The 17,599-nt window shown below is 33.7% G+C and overlaps 1 pseudogene; it reads left to right on the forward strand.

Annotated features, from left to right (window-relative positions):
* Positions 1–5,476: 5,476 nt before the first annotated feature.
* LOC120163232 lies at positions 5,477–8,907 on the forward strand (annotated as a pseudogene).
* Positions 8,908–17,599: the final 8,692 nt, after the last annotated feature.

Below are 17,599 nucleotides of genomic sequence, written 5' to 3' on the forward strand. Positions count from 1 at the left end.
TGTAGGCAATGTATAAGCTCATTAGGTAAAATGCATACTTTCGTGAAGTGTTTGATTGATATGAGCTATGAATGATCATCTAGAAGCTAAGATACATGTATATAAGCTAGATAGAAGGCATAGGACGTTCATGAGCTTTAAGAAAACATGTATGAGCTAGAAAAGAGATGCATACATGCAAATGAGCTAAAGAAACATGGATTTAAAGCTAGTGAGCTAATGTAAACATAACATGAGCTAGAATAACATGATATGAGCTATTAAATAAATAAATACATGCTGCCATGATATGTAAATGATATGTAAACATAATAAATGAATCTAAAACATATGTAAACATAATATAAAGCTAAGTAAAGATGTGGAAACATATGTTATGCATGAAATCATATAGTATGCAAGTGAATGATAACATATGATTATTCAAGCATATCTTAAGATGCAAATGTATGCTCATAATAATATATAGTGCATAAATGAGTAATAATATAAAGTAAGGAAGAACTCCCTTAGATTGATCTTGATAGATCTTCAATGATGTGAGTATGTAATGTAGAAAGTTGGTGCTAGACAGGATCACATCACATTTGTCTGATCTTCGTTTTACCAAAAATTAATCTATTTCGAGAGTCGATTACATTCAATGAATGATTAGCACCCTTGTACTTCCCTTTCGTTACCAATTGATTTCTTGGTTGTCTAATTGCGAAAATTAAAAGTTAAAATTAAATTTAAAAGTTCGATCCAAATTACTTACCTTTGACGAATTTTAGAATTGACCTAAAATAAATCAGCTTAATGTTAAACTGTAAAATGAAATAAAATGAAATAATAAATATAAATAAATAAAATAAAAAGAAAATTTAAAAAATAAAAAGGACTAATTGAAAAATTTAAAAAATAAAGGGATAATTTGATGTTAATTAAAAGTTGTAAGGAAAAAATAAAAGTTAGGGGGTAAATTGCAAAAATAAAAAAATATATAACAAGGATTAAATTGAAACAATTCAAAATTCAAGGGAAAATTTACAACAGTGACCAAAATGAATTACACATCAAACTTGTTTTTTTGAACCAAAACTGATGCTCTACCTTGATACCTTTGTTTTTTTGGTGATTTTGCTCGATATCTTTGGGCATTTCGATTTTGTGTAGTGTGTTGCTTGGTTTTTTTTTTTTGCGTATTTCTAGTGGGTTTTTGTTATTCCAATGGTACCGCTTTGTTTTTTCTTATTGTGGTTGTTGTTCTCTTCAATTTTTCTTCCTCTTTGCGTCGATGATTCTCGGGGTTTATATAACTCCGCCGGTAGTGGTTGTTGCCGAGTTTTTTGGGATGGTGAAGTCCTGTTCGGCATGACTTTTGTTTGTTCCACAACGCGCTCCCCATTTTTTTTTCGCAATTTTCACGGTTTCTCGTGCCAAAAATCTCGACTGATAGGTGACTTGGCTAGCGCGTGGCCTTCACGCGCCGTTGGAATATTAATCTGATGCATCTTGGCCATTAGATCAAAGAGCCAAATCCAACGGCTCTGATTGATGCAACACCCCTGCTAATCACAAAACCCTAGCTTGTTGGTTTTGGGCTTCGAACTGTTGGGCTCGCCTGGTTGGCATGCTGGGTTAGGTCTGCTTACCCGATTGGGCTCTCTCTATTGGACTTGAACTTCTGAACTTTTTATTGGACCTAAAAACAATTAAACAATAAATAAAAATAATATAATATATATATAATATAATACTAATATATAATATATAACTATATATATTATATATATAATAATATAACTATATTATATAAATAATAAATATATATAATATATAAATATAATATAATATTATATTATATAATATATAAATAGAATAGTATAATATATAATACTATAATATAAAGACTATATAATAATAGCATATACTATATAAATACTATAATATACAATATAAAATAATATAGAATATAGCATATATTATATGAAAGAATCCAGACGAAAATGAGTGTTTACTATATCTAAATCAAATTTAAAATTAATCCAATGATCCCAAACTCACAAACCAAAATAATTCTCAAGGTTCATGACAATATTCGAATGTTAATTCGAAAATTTGAGTCGTTACATAAATTTTTTCAATTCTAGAAATATTCTCAAATGTATTTTTCCAAATTTTTCATTAAATTAAATAAAGTATTTATTGTGTTAAACATGTCACTCGATCAATCAATATATTATGTTCAAATTTACTCAAATGTCCACCCAATTAAAAGACATGTATTATATGAAATCATTATCAATTTTAAAAGAAATCATCTACAACACACGATGATTTTATAGTTTGTCATTTCCACAACAATTTCATCTTTTATTGTTCAAACAACTCTATTTTCCTATATAATTTTTTTTTATAGAAAGTAGTTAGTTTATTAAAAATAGAAAATATTCAAAATTACAATGAAGATTTACAAGCATAATCGTAAACCTAAAACATAATTATGACATTTTTCTATTACCATTGAGATAAAAACTACCACCTAGATCACATAAGGACTAAAGAAGGAAAATGTTAAAAACCTAACAAAAAACTCGAATAAAATAAAGATACAAATAAATTTGACTGCATCGGTAAACGAACTACAAAAGGGGATGAATCTACTGAAAGACCACCGACAAACCACAAATCAAAGTCAAGCGACGTGAAAACTATCCACAAACAAAAATGCGTATCTAAATCAATCCGGGGGTCCAAAACAGGGAAGATCATCATGATAACAAATAAACACCATATTAATCAGTCGTGACGATGTCAAATCCAACCCTGATAAAAAATATAAACAAGAACAACGGCAAAAAACCGTAAACAACAGTAAAAAATTGTAAGCTACCAAAAGGTAGAGAAAAACATGCCACAAAGGCAGAGATAAATGTGTCGTAAAGGCAAAGAACATGTCACAAAGACAGAGATAAATATGTCGTAAAGGCAAAGAATATGTCACAAAGACATAACTATTATTATTAAAAAAATTAAAAAAATAAAGAAAAAATATAATTGGCAGACGATAACCAACTTTAAAACCAGTGTCGCCGGTAGTAAAATAAAATTAAAGAACCAAGTTGTAAAAAAAAGAGAAAAGAGAGGAAGAGAAGAAAGCTGGTAGGTTTTTTTCCTATATAATCTTTAATATATCTTATTTTCTTAATTGGTTATGTTTTTAATTTTTTCCCTAATTTAAACTATGCATGATACTATTTTTATTTTATTTTTGTTATTGATGTAATTATCATTGGTGTGGCAGTTTTCCAAACACTTGAGAGACCAATTTATATGGAAAACTTAATATATAAAAAAAGTGGTTACATTATACTTAAAATTAAATTTTTGGTGTCTAAAGTATTTTTTGTTAAGAATAGGTGTATAACATTTTCTCCGTTATACTTTTAGATGTTTATCATTAGGGGGGAAACCCTTTAAGTGATATGTGTCACATTTATATTTTTTATTTTTTAAAATAAAAAATATTATTTAAAAATATAAAAAATTAAGCCCGACGTCCCTTCCCCCTGTCCCATGCTTTCTCTCCCTCCAATCCCATCACCTTCAATGACAAAGGATCACTACCGACTGAGATTTGTTTGGAGTAGAATGAGTACGATGGTCGTGTAACGCATAGACAACAGGAGCTGTCAGAATCATCAAAAACAACAAAGGAAAATCTTGAATTCTGGAGACCCTTAGCGACACTTTTCACACGATCAACGTAGTTTCACGATGGGCGGGGGACTGGGTTTTGAACGCAACGAGGAGACGATTCTAATTGTGTCAATGGTGACGATCACATACTGACAGTGACTGATCGACGGTGGAGGAAACAAAATTTAGGGTTTTTTAAAATTAAAATATTAAGTGTTTTTTAAATAATTTTTTTGAAATTTTATATGCATGACACATGCCAGATAACGACCAAGTTTAATGGCGGATATGGTTCAAGAGCATAAAAAATGTAACAGAGAAAATGTAGGCACCTATTTTTAAAGAAAAATTCCAAAAGTCAAATTTAGGTATAACTTAGACAATTATTTTTATATTAAGTCTATGTAGAATCTAAATTAATTATATTATAATATGGCATTAATTTTTTATCTTTACAAAAATTACACCATACATTTAACATCATAATTTTATTTAGGGTAAGATATACAAATGACTCCTGATTATAGAGTGTTACTTTGTTGAATCCTCAAATATTAAAAATTACAGAATGATCACTCAATTATATGATATTATTTTTTTAGTCCCTTGACTATTAAAAGTTACAAAAATAATCACTTTACTATTAATATGTTACAAACTCTTCTTTTTCCGTTAAAAATTGATGAAAGTTTGAGCTAGACTTTAACATTCTAACTGAGATATGATAAAATATAGTCTTAGAATCTCAAACGACTATATAGCTTGAATGATTCTGGGATCATAGTTTATCATATCCTAGTCAATAATCAAATGACCATAAGTTAACATTCAACTTAGACTGTCAATTTTTTAACGAAAAAATGAGGTTAGAAATTTTGAATAATCAAATGACCATTTTGTAACTTTTAATAGTTGATAGACTCGATAAAGAAATGTCCTATAGTCAAGGACCAGTTTTAATTTTTAATAAATAGGGGACTCAACAAAGTAATATCTTATAGTCAATGAATCATTTTTGTACTTTACCCTTTATTAATTTATTATAAAAATGCAACTTTCAGTTTTCCACAAACATCGTAGCCGTCGTTAATTGTAAATTGACAGCTTCGTTATTTCTCTTTCTTATTTTAACGAATTACACACAGCGAGAGAGAGAGAGAGGTGGAAGAGGGCTATCGACAATGGCTTCCTCTTCTTTTATCCTCTTCTTATATTTATATTATATTTTCTTCTTATCATGTGCTTCTCAAGACACCGCTCAATTTAAGGTACAACTTTCTTATGATTTCTTTCTTTTTTCTCATAGGATTTGAAATCTGTGTTTTCATCCGCTTAGTACCATTTGCTTACATTCTGAGGGAAAGTAGAAAAGGGATTAGCCAATTCAGTTTTGGGATCTTCTCGTTGTTCTTCGATTTGGTTTAGAACCCTGAATCGATTTGGCTTCAATTTATTTGTTCCCGAAGAAAATGTACGGATCAATGAGAATATATGCTTGGCTTCTTGAGAGAAGTGAACCTAGAATTTATGCTTTAAAATATAAAGTCGGGTGGTTTTGTCAAATGCAAACTGTTATATATTAGCTTTAAAACGTGTTCTTCAAATGCTGGTAAAAAGTAAGACTAAATCCTAGATGACGCCTAACCTTGTATGTTTTCCATTTTTACGGTATCATTTTCTTAGTAGAAATCTTGTTATTGACTTATTTTCATTTCTTATAAGTGATCATCAGTTTCCCACAGGTTTCTTTAGATATACAGCTAAAAGTTTTTTTTCAAATATAAATTAAGATGAGATGTCCCATGCAAGAGGTACTTGGAGGTCTTTATAGCTATGAGGAATTTTTAGTGTTTAAATAAATGTTTAGATTAAATAACGACTTGATGATTTGTGATCACTTTAATTTTAAAACCGAGCTCTATCAAGTATCATTTAGTTATGTCCATAGAAAGTATTACTATGACATTTGTGAATCAGAGGTGAAGTGGGATTATGCCAGTAACTTGATGGATGTCTTTTAGTTTTCTTTTGCACCCTAGCCATACTTCTTCATGGTTTTTTCAGAGGTTTTAAAATTGCAGACATTGACTTGGGAAGTACAACTTCATTGGATGTCCCCCTACTCCCCTTTACGGGCATTCATCTGTCCGTAGTTCAAAAGATGTTATATTATGTGACCGAGTTCGAGCTTCTGGTCACTCAAGATTGAAACTTAGGAGTTATGTCAATTCTGTTCGGGTTACTTTGACTCCATCTGTCTTAATACCAGAAAGAAAACACAGCAAAATTCAAGTTTGCTTTCATCGGTAGGTTTTGCTCTCAATCTACACTTGTTCTGCATGAGATCACTTCAGAAGTTTGTTGTCACCATTGGTGATTGAAAATCTTGCAGGAATGCTTCACTTGGATTATGCCAGTGTGAGAATGAAAATTGGAAGACGGTGGAAAATGGTATATGGCAAGCTGTCATGTCGCCTTATGATGATAGATTTATAGATGTAAAATTTATAGGTGATGTGTCTGGCTCTATCACGGTTGCTGTTGAAGAAGGTATGATTATACGTTATTTGCATTTCTTTTGCTTGTGATTGTTAGTTCATTGAAATTGAACTTTATTTTCAACCTTGATTTGTTATCTTTTTTTGTAGATATTAAGCGATGGCGGCTTGTGTTTCTAGCTTTAGGATTTGTTTTGTTTCTGTTGGCACCAATTCAGCAAGTCGGTTCCTTTTTATTACAGCAGTTCAATGGCTATTGGTATTATTCTGTCATTTTGATCCTTCTCTTTCAGGTATTTTTGTTCGTCCACAAATTCATTCTGCCTTCATTGCTTTTAAAATCGCCCTACTTTTTGATTCCGCATTTTTGTTCCAAATCTCAATGCTATTGTATATATCTTACAAATTTGAAGTACCTTATCCTGTTGACTGCTGGAAGATAGTGATTGTTTTCCATGTATTTTGAAGAACATGGATCTGTATTGAAGTTCCAGTTCTATGCAACTTTGTAACCAAAACCTGTTTGATTTCTTACTTAGTGCTCAAACATAAGTCAACTGATTTTTGATGCCTCATTAGATGTTCATCGGCTCACATATGATGACTGGATGACTTGGGAATCTACTAGTTATTTGTATCCTTAAGATTTACTGAATTTATGCCAATACCGACTTAGATTCAGCTTTTACCTGTGTGGATTTTCTCTTTCAAGCAGGGAATGAAATTATTGCCTACAGGAAGGACAAATATCTTCTATCTTAGCATATATGTTCCAGTGGTGAGTCTTTATTTTCATTTGTTATAGGTTAGTGTGTTCATCTACTTTGAGCTGCCAGCCAATATACTCACTGTTCCATTAATTTTTCAGCTTGGAGCTGGATCTTTTCTTTTACATCAATTGTCTGGGTTGGTAAATTCAATTCTATCAATTTTGGGCTTAGTGAAGATATGCACAATCGGGTAAGTTCTTAACAACTGTCCATGAGATCTCCCTCCTTTCCCTTCATTGGAGTTCGTATTTTCAGCAAACGATATTTAATATGGTTCCTTTAATCGTCCATGACTTTTGCATATGATTTATTCTCTAATGGCTTATTTGTAGTTGTGACCCTTTTCTCTTAAAAGGAAGTGTTATTTCAAAGTGAACCAAGTAATTCATTTTGCTTATTTTTTGTTACAGGTTGCCATATTTGTATTGGTTGGAATTTTCCTCTCAGGAGCTGCATTAGGGTACTGGATGGTAAGAAAATCTGTGATCTCGAAAGATGGAATTGTAGATGTTGGTGTTGCCGAGTTTGTAAAATGGGCCATGCGCATCATTGCATCTGCGTGTATTTTCCAGGTATGTTTCTACTACTAACGGTGGAGTATTACTTGGAATGCAGACTAGGTTATGTAGCATGTTTTCTCTTTATTTGAAGCTTCCTTAAATTCGGGCAGTAGCTTCTGAAACCCATGAGAGGGCTGTTGTTAAGTATGTCAAAATCAGTATACTATTTGTTATATGTACATTAATTGCTGGATGTTACTCGATACCTCTTTATTTTTCGGGGTTCCCATTAAAAGAAAGAAACATATGGTTTGCCAACAACCATATGGCTCGTTGGTAGAGTGCTAGATTTTAATTCTAATTATCAGGGATCAAACCTTGTCAACCGATGTTACTCTAGCTCGGGTGCGAGTATCAGATATCAGTATGTCTCCGACATGGATATGTTTAATTTTTTCCATGTATTTTCAGGATCCTTGTAGGATGATATCCCGTATTTTGTAAGAAATATGTTTCAGACATGGATGTCAAACATGGATGGATATAGAAAAAAAACGGAGTCTGAGCATCATAGCTGGCAACCTCAAGATTTTCTTTCAAAAAAGATATGTTTATTTTTCCTATCTTGCACCCCTTTTCTACTCTCTTCAGAGCACTCTTGATACTTGGCTAGCACTGGTGGCATTGGCTTCTTCTTCTGCTATTTGTTCTTTTCTTACATCAACAAGAAGGAAATGTCGTTCGTAAGTTGATCATAATTCCCTTATTCTTTTCATTTTTACGATTTATGTGTGCCGGAAAAGGTGATTCTGTTAGTCTATGTTTGATAATGTCTTTGTTCTGCAAAATGTATTCATTCCACTAACTCGCATAATAAGACTACCCCTGATTTTGGTTCGATGTCCATTGCAGCTTAAACTTTGTCTAATTGAAAGCTAAATTCAACAAATGATTTTAATTCTTCCTTTCCAGTCGTAGCCTTGATTTATTTGAACCTTGAATTTGGCATTTTGGCTTATGTAGGCACCAACCACATTCTTGGGACAGGAGTCCTTGGGTGCACCGGTCGAGGCCGGGAATGATAAGCCAAAGTCGTGCCAATTATTTCAATAGGGCTCCGAGAATGTATTCTGATAGAACAGTGTGGAATAGACATACTCCGACGACTTCATTGGCATGGACTAGATTTCCTGCAAGAGGTACTTCTGGTTTTCAAGGTATTTCATAGTTCATAATAGCACATTTTTCTTGGAGCACCATTTTATTTTTTTTCTTTGCTTCGGGTTAATATAATCAGCTGATTAGTTTCTTTTTAACGTTTTAGGTGGTACGAATGATCTAGATTACTATTCGACCTTTCACAAGACGCGTAATCAGAAGAAATTCACGAAAAAATGGGAAGATTTCAGTCGTGAATCCACCCGGGATGCCATGGCAGAACTGACAGCAACCCCGTAATTCACAGATTGGATGATTGAACATGCTGACAGGATAAAACTCCTTCCATGTGAAAGTTCAGAAGAATCAGTTGGAAGCAATTGTGTTCATCTGATTATGAAGAGGAACGAGGCTCCGGCGGGTTCAGATTATTTAACTTGTAGCAGCTGAGGTAGATAACTGATGGTAACTACTGAAACTCTTGCATGAAAAAGGTCCCCGTTGCGGTTATGTTACTCGGATTCGAGTGTGAATTCCAGATATGAGTGTTTCCTATTGGAGATTCGGATCTCAATAATCATAATCGGATATGTGTCGAACAGATACATACAAATACTTGAGAAAATGAAGGGTAGGAGTAAGCCAGATAAACTGCTGCTTTTACAAGTAAATTGGTTGCCTCCTCTTCAAATTCTGGGGAATTGTTTTCATGGCAGAAAACCAGTACGATTCCGGATTTCTGCATATTGTATATAGATCACGCTGAAAAAAGAATGAAGACTCATTTTTTACTTTGATTTATTATTTTCCTTTTTTGTTTAATTTATTTTATTTACGACATTAAAATTTGGACCTCCAAATCTTGTTAAACTAACTGACTTATGATTGTAGACTCCCGTTTTTGTCCGGGTCTTTTTTATTATTATTTATATATTTATATTATTATTATTATTATTATTTATTATTATTATGTTTATTAATTACATATTACAATTTTTGTAGGCCACTAAAGCACAGATTACAGAAGGTCCATTCCCGGAGCCCAACTAGCTAAACCTAACAACCCAGACTGAACCAACCCATCAGATTAGGGTTTCAAACCCTAAAATAAATTAGGGTTTTAACCCTAATCCCCTAATGGCAGCCGCCGACTTCAACTCCTCAGCTTCCCAGCCGTGAGCCAATCACCGAGCCACCAAGCTGTGGAATCCCGAGGGCCGCCGTATGCTCAGTTTCTTTCGAAGGTAAAATATTAGATATGGCAGTTTAGGGTTAATTTTTGGCTAAAAGGGTTCGGGTTTCGAAGTGGGGAGGAAGAGAGGAAGCTTTTGAGTGTTTTTCCCTCTCTCTGGGCGAGTGCCGACGGGTCTCCACCGTGGTTGCCGCCGTCCAGAACTATCCCTTTCGTCCCCGATGAGGGAACTTGAGAGAGTTCTGGGAACTCTCTCCTCTGGTTTTGGAAATATGAAACAAATGAGAAGGCTGATGAAAAGTAAGCCTTGGATTTTGGTATAAGTACCCCAAGTCAAAACACAGCCGTTTTAGCACCCCATTCCCGTGTTTTCAAAGTTTTAAGGGGCTAATGGCATGTTTAGTCCCTGCAGGTTGAGAAACTCACCCGTGTTTCTCATTTTTTTTGGGTAAACCACACTTTTGGTCCCTGATCCTTTGTAACCGCATTATTTAGTCATTAAATGATTTTGTATTTCGATTTCGAGCCTTTTAGTTTTTAATAATTTCATTTCAGTCATTAATTTTTGTATGTTTACTGTTATTGAATTTGGGCACCATATTCGTATATATTCTATTTTAGTCATTGTTTGATGTTTGGTTTAATTACTTTGTGATCTTTTATGTTTATGTTTATTCATTTTAGTCCTTACTCTTTTGTATTATACTACTTTCGTGGATGTTTGGATCTGATCTCATATTGTGTAATTATTTTATTTTTATCACTGAATATAACTTTGCATCTTTTAATTTTTGGCTTCAAGTTCTAATTGCTTTTATTTTAGTCATTTTCTGTTTTTTAATATATTTGGTTTAATGTCTATTTTATTTTCTTTTGTTTTGGCATCTATGTTTCCTTGTTTATATTTTAGTCCTACTAATGTATATTATGTCATTTTTGTGGATACTTGACTTTGGTCCCAATGTTTGTAATAGTTTCATTTTAGTCATTGATTTTATATGTTAGGTATTTTTGTTAATGTTCGAATTTATCCCTGACATTTGTGAATTTTATTTTATTCATTTATGTATTTTTGTGCTTGTTATTCGGTTATTTGTATTATGTAATAATTTTTTAGTAATGTAAATATTTTATTTTGTATTTCCAATTACATTTATTTTCATTATATTTTTATCATGTATGAAATATTCGAATAAGTTTTCAAGAACACGTATGCATAGAATGGGCGTGGGAAAGTATCACTTGATCGAAGTGGTGTGATCCGGTACGGCATTTTAACGACATAGAAACTTGAAATAAGTCAAGTATATTTTGCTAATTAATTTGTTCAAACGGTGCAATGTGTGTTATTTTAAGTGACAATTTATTTTATTTTATGTGAATGTAAATTTCAAATTTTTTAATTTGTATTCAATTCACGTTTGTAGTTAATCAATTTACTCGTATGTAAACATCGTTTTAGTTATATTTGATTCGCATTTTTTTTACATAATCAATGGTAGAATATTCTTTTACAAATGAGAATAGTTGAAATAGCTTTCCCGACGGAGGATTGCAAATTTCAAGATTTCTTATCGAGTTAAAGGATTTTCTTTAAATAGTTAACTCGAAGCAAATTAATTAAATTTCAATAAATGGATCGTAATTTAACTTTACATTCGACTCATAAATTTTACCATTTACGACGATGTGTAAGCGACATAGTACCAATTTTGGGCGTTGTGGTGGTGCTTACCTTTCCCCACACGTAACCGACTTCCGATCTATTTAAATGAATTTTTGGTAACGCAGACCGAATTTTGTCTTAAAAATGATTTTTCTTAAAATTGTTTTTAAAAGATATTTTTAGGTATTCGACCTACCTAACCTAAAGGTCGATGGCGACTCTTTTCTATTTTATTCAAATCAATTCCAAAATCACCAAATTTTCCAAATTAAAGTCATAATTGTTTTTAAAAATAATATTTAATTGTTTTTTTGAAAAATGGTTATGACAGCTTGGCGACTCTGCTGGGGATTTTTTTTAGAGAGTCAGTTGTATGTCGCTTACATTTGTCATCTTGGTGGAAATTATGATTTCTAGTTTTTAGTTAATTTATGATCCGTTTATTGAGATTTTTAATTGCTTCGTTTTTGTCGTACTAACATTTTATTTTTGGCTTTCAGCTTTGTCAGGATTTTATCATTTTTCCTTGTTTTGTTTTCCTTTTGGGTCGAAGGTAGGTATTTTCCTCCTCACACACATCACTCGCATTAGCATAACATAAGCTCTAGACACGAGCTTCGATCCAAATTAGTTGGGGTGAATGCTTTACTCTCGTAAGAATTTATTCTTTGTATGAGTTTTAGCAAATAACCCATGGGATACATACCTTATACCTTCGTAGGGATTTATTCCTCGTACGGGTATAAGACAGTGAATCCCCTCGAATTGAACTCGTTCCTTTTGAAACCTGTAATGGGTGAGGATCGAGGGTGGCAGCCCAAGGGGGCACCGACATCAAGGACAATTCGAGTCCCTTTTTTCCGTTAGAGCCGAAACCAAGCATATAGTGAACCGTCGAACGATCACCCTAGGTATAGTCATACCGAACCTTTGTCCGTCAGTAGGTACCCAAAATAGGTGTACACGAAGGAGGAACGACTCTAAACCTTAACCTTAAATAGAATATATTTTTCCGAATAAAGCATGCGAACTAGATACCATGCGGTTAGGACCAATTTCTTGAAAATAGATCATTTTGGGTAGATTGCATGTCCGGGTAGGATTGTTATTTAATTGAAAGCATGTCCGGGTAGGATTGTTATTTAATTGAAAGCATGTTTGGGTAGATATCATGACGGGGTAGGTGTTATATCATCTCTGAATAACATTTTTATCCGTATAAATTATTTTACATGTACTAACTCGTTTCTCTTTTGTTTTTACACCTTAACTTATTTATTTTGTTTGTCATTTTTCATCCTTCTTTGCATTGCATTGCATCGTCATGCTATAATATGAAAATGTTGATCCGCAAGGGGATATCCATGAGAAAATCTTCACAAGAAGAGATAAAAATTTTCAATCAAGCAGTCGCATACACAGACATGCATCGAGGGCTAAAAAGAAGTCCAGAGTACAAGAATGAGATTTTCTCGAAGATCGTGCGTCATTCGAGACTGATATGATAATCCACTGATCTAAGGAGTAATCCAGCAGTAGATTCTCATCCACAATTATTCCATCGTTAACCATCAGGGAGTGAAGCACAAACTTCAGCATAGCCGAGGTATTAACGGAGTCAGATTACAGAGCGCTTGAGGGGCATCATTATTGAGGATGAAGATTCGATATGAAGCAGTGATCCATTCCAGGCTCACCATCTAAGCGAAGTCAAGTCTGTAAAGGGGACTGTCTTGTAATGTGAAAACTTTTGTCTCTGGTGAAAATTTGTTCTAAAATATTCGTCGTTGGGATCAATATTTTTGCATCTGCATTTTCATCATTACATTTTGCACAACATTCATTTAAGCATTGTTACATGCATTAATCATACCTTGCGGGAAACTTTAAGGAAACACTTCTAACTGTGCAACTGCATTCACACAGTATTGAGAATGGATGCAAAATTCGAGCAACTGAAGAAAGAGCTAGAAAAGTTTACAAAAGATGCAAGCTGAGTGGTTAAAATGGAGCAGATGCAAAAGACCACCGTGGATCGTATCTTGCAAAACCAAAGGACATAGTTGGCCAAATGGTAGCAAAAATGGCTGAGCTTAACCAAGGAAAAGGCAGAGAGAAAATTTCCTTGACCCGTGAAACAGTTGAATGTGTGAAGGCACAGGCTAATTCACAACCACTTATCTCGTCCAACAGGATTCCTAGTCACCAAGCGACGAGAAGAGCCAAGAACGAGATCCCAGAGAATTTGAAACAGTGTGCAGAGAGACATTTCAGGGAATGAGAGGACAAACCTCTCACAACGGATGGATGCAACAGAACTAGTACTAGTTCCCGACTTGGTGCTCCCGCCCAAATTCAAGATGCCCGAGTTTGAAAAGTACAGGGGAACCAGTTGCCCCAATGCCCACCTCACGATGTTTATTCGAAGAATGACTGGATATACTAACAATGATCAGATGTTGATCCACTACTTTCAAGACAGTTTGATTGGACCCGCTTCAAGGTGGTACCACCAACTGAGTCGTTCTCAAGTCCGCTCCTGGAGGGATTTGGCTAGTGCTTTTCTGGGCCAATACAAGCACTGATTGATATGGCCCCCGATCGAACAATGCTTCAGAATATGGGGATGAATTATGAGAGTTTTCGACAGTACGCACAACGATGGAGGGATATTGCATCAAGTGCATCCACCAATGACTGAAAGAGAGTTCATCACTCTATTCATAGATACATTACAGTCTCCTTATATCGACTACATGATAGGGGTTGCCACTAAGAGTTTCTCTGACATTGTCATGTGTGGAGAAATGATTGAAAGAGCTATTAATAATGGCCAGATATGTGGTACTAGCCATGCTGACATTGAGGAAGAGCTGAGGTCAGTCTAGTGGATTTAACTAATCTGGGGACCGTGTCTCATAATGTTTTTCGTAAAAAGACATGCATCAATCCAATTCCGATGACATATGAGGAATTGCTCCCAGCTCTAATTGAGAACAACCTGGTGATTCCAGTTCAATCCAAACCAAGAACTGACCCATATCCTGAAGGCCATGATATTAATGCCATATGCAGCTATCACATTGGGATCTCAGGGCATACCACTGAGAATTGTAGGGCATTAAAGTGCAAGGTCCAAGATCTGATCGATTCAAGGACATTAACGTTCAATGTGTAATGGGGCATTCTGATCGGAAGTCGGTCGGGGCACCCATCAGGAGATTTTGTTGCATTCTCATGCATGACATCTTGTTTGAGTTTGTTTTTCTTTTGTTCTTCTTATGTTTAAATTTTGTAAGTCACTTGATGTTCGAACATTGTAAATAAAATACTTCCTTTTGAAAAAATGACAATGAGCAAATTTTAATCTTGAATTCTTTGAATATCATTTTAATTAAAAGCATTTTAATAATTGAGGTTGTAAATCTTTGACAAATGACAAGATTGAACCCTGCAAAACAATGACCCCTTGATCCTAATCCAGAGGTACACCAGAATACATACCATTTTCTTGCAGGGACCGAGCTAGTTTTCTGTTCACATAAAGAGTCAATCAAAGGGTTTGGCATTCAGGTATGTGTTAGGAGCGGATAAAATGGGGCAACTAGCACATGAGATTGCAAAACTAATTGGTTATTATTTCTGTTTATGACGTTCAATGATGATCATATCTTCTCAGATGGAATGGTCAAGTAGATGAATCTAGTTTAGGTCAGTTGCTTGGGAATTGAACTCTAACGATGAGATTTTCTGACCTTCAACAAACACCGAGACTATAACAGGTTGTCCTCAGCGAGCTTAAGAAATGGAATCCGTAAACAAAAAACAAAAACATATATATGTATACAATAAGGCTGAGCTATTCCGCTAAAGCAATTGGTAATAGAGGAAACTCGAAAGCCCTGGCTTTATGAATAGAGTACATTCAAACCATGACATTGATCGGGTATTTGGCAATCCGGTGTATGCTCCACTGTGGTTGTCAAGTCGAAGACTTTGTGACGACATGAATCCTTCAGCTAGCCTGATAAAGGCAATTATAAAATATATGTACAATAAAGCTGAATTCAGCTAGCCAAACAATGGCAAATTAAATCAAATTTACTAAATAAGGAGTTTTGGTGAATATGGACTAAGGGAGTTGAGGAACGCCTGTTATAGTCGACTTCACAGAGCACTCAGAATTCTCATTTTTAGACCGATATTTCTGCACTACCTTGACTAGGTAAGTCTACGAAGCTTGAACAAATTGAAGATTTCAGAGAACTGAAACAAAAGTGTTCTAAAGAGTTTAGCAAGTGACTATGCTAGTGGTGTCATTTGTTCGCCTTCGATTAAAATGCCAAATCAAGAAAAAGGGGTATGTCATTACCTTCATGAGGACCAATGGATGAAACACCTTAGAATTTAGGTAGCCAACCTCTAAACCCACATGTCGATCTTGATATTTGTCAAAGATTTGTAACTATCAATGATTAAAAGAGCATTTGATTCTTTTGATATCCAATGAATTCATGTTTTATGATTGGCTTCAATTGTGAAACTTAGAAGGAGGCAATATTTTTCAAAATTTTGAAAATTCAAGAAGAAGAAAAACATTTTCAAACAAGATAATCTCTCCGGCGAAATATCTTGGAATTCAACAAATATCTATCTGAAGCTCAAGATCGAAGCTGGGGCAAGAGAAGCTAAATTTTAGGGCAAAATTGGATGGAATAAACAAATGGTCTCAGGTCAAGGTTTGTAAGAGTACACATTGGTGGAATACGGACAAGTTGAATCAATGATAGAGTGAAGACTGCTCGCGATCATTCTCCTTCTAGAGATCGAGAAAAGTATACATACATACATACATACACATACATACATACATACATACATACATGATACATAAATTTGTATCAAACATTTATCATCATGTGTATTAAAGACATTTTTCTCCTCACTTGAGGACAAATTCAATAAAAAATCAAATAAATTTCATATGACATCTATCATAACATCCAAGATAGTCAGTCAAAAATACATCATTTTGATCTCTCAGGAAATCAAAGCTCAGAAATGACCAGAAATCCCTAACTTGAAGAAGCAATGATTTGACTTCTTGAAGTCAACAATCAAGACATTTCCTCAACATACAGGAACAAGAAGACTATCTATCTTTGAGGTTTTTTATTGAAGTAAAATTCAGTCTCTTGAGACATTTTCCACAAACTTTGAGATTTTTCAAAAAACATTTTGTCTCGCTTGAGACAATTTATTTCAAAACAAATTTCGTCTCATTTGAGACATTTTTCCTTTGAGATCCAAATTTCGAATTTGTTTCACATTAAACAAAGTTGATCTCACTTGAGATCGTTTCCTCAAAAACAAACTTTGTCTCGCTTGAGACAATTTCTCTAAAAAAAAAATTTTGTCTCATTTGAGACTATATCTTAAAGCAAATTTTGTCTCGCTTGAGACTCATTTTCTCTCATAATACAAATTTCAAGGTTGTTGTACTTAAAGCAAAATTAATATCACTTGAGATTTTCAAAGCTGATTTGTCTCGCAAGAGACATTTCCCCTCTTAACAAATCCTGAAATTGTTTCATTTGAAACAAAATAAACACTTTTGAAAACCACCCTTGAGATTATTTCCATATAAACAAAATTGACAATATTGAATCTTTTAAAACGATTTTTTTGTCTCTCTTGAGACAGTTTCTCTTGAAAAATTTGAGTTTGTTCCTTTTGAATAAAAATCTTGGAGTTTGTTCCTTTTGAATAAATATCTTTGAGTTGTTTCTTTTGAAAAATCTTTGAGTCTATTTATTTTGAAACAAAGTTTTGTCTCTCTTGAGACAGTTTCTCTTGAAAAAATCTTTGAGTTTGTTCCTTTTGAATAAAAATCTTGGAGTTTGTTCCTTTTGAATAAATATCTTTGAGTTGTTTCTTTTGAAAAATCTTTGAGTCTATTTATTTTGAAACAAAGTTTTGTCTCTCTTGAGACAATTTCGTGAAAAATCTTTGAGTCTGAAACAAAGTTTTGTCTCTCTTGAGACAATTTTGTGAAAAAAAATCTTTGAGATTGTTTCTTTTGAAAAAAATCTTTGAGTTTGTTTCTTTGGAAACAAAATTTTGTCTCTCTTAAG

This window comes from Hibiscus syriacus, unplaced genomic scaffold (genome assembly GCF_006381635.1).
Source record: "Hibiscus syriacus cultivar Baekdansim isolate YM2019G1 unplaced genomic scaffold, ASM638163v2 tig00111430_pilon, whole genome shotgun sequence".
Lineage (NCBI taxonomy): Eukaryota > Viridiplantae > Streptophyta > Magnoliopsida > Malvales > Malvaceae > Hibiscus > Hibiscus syriacus.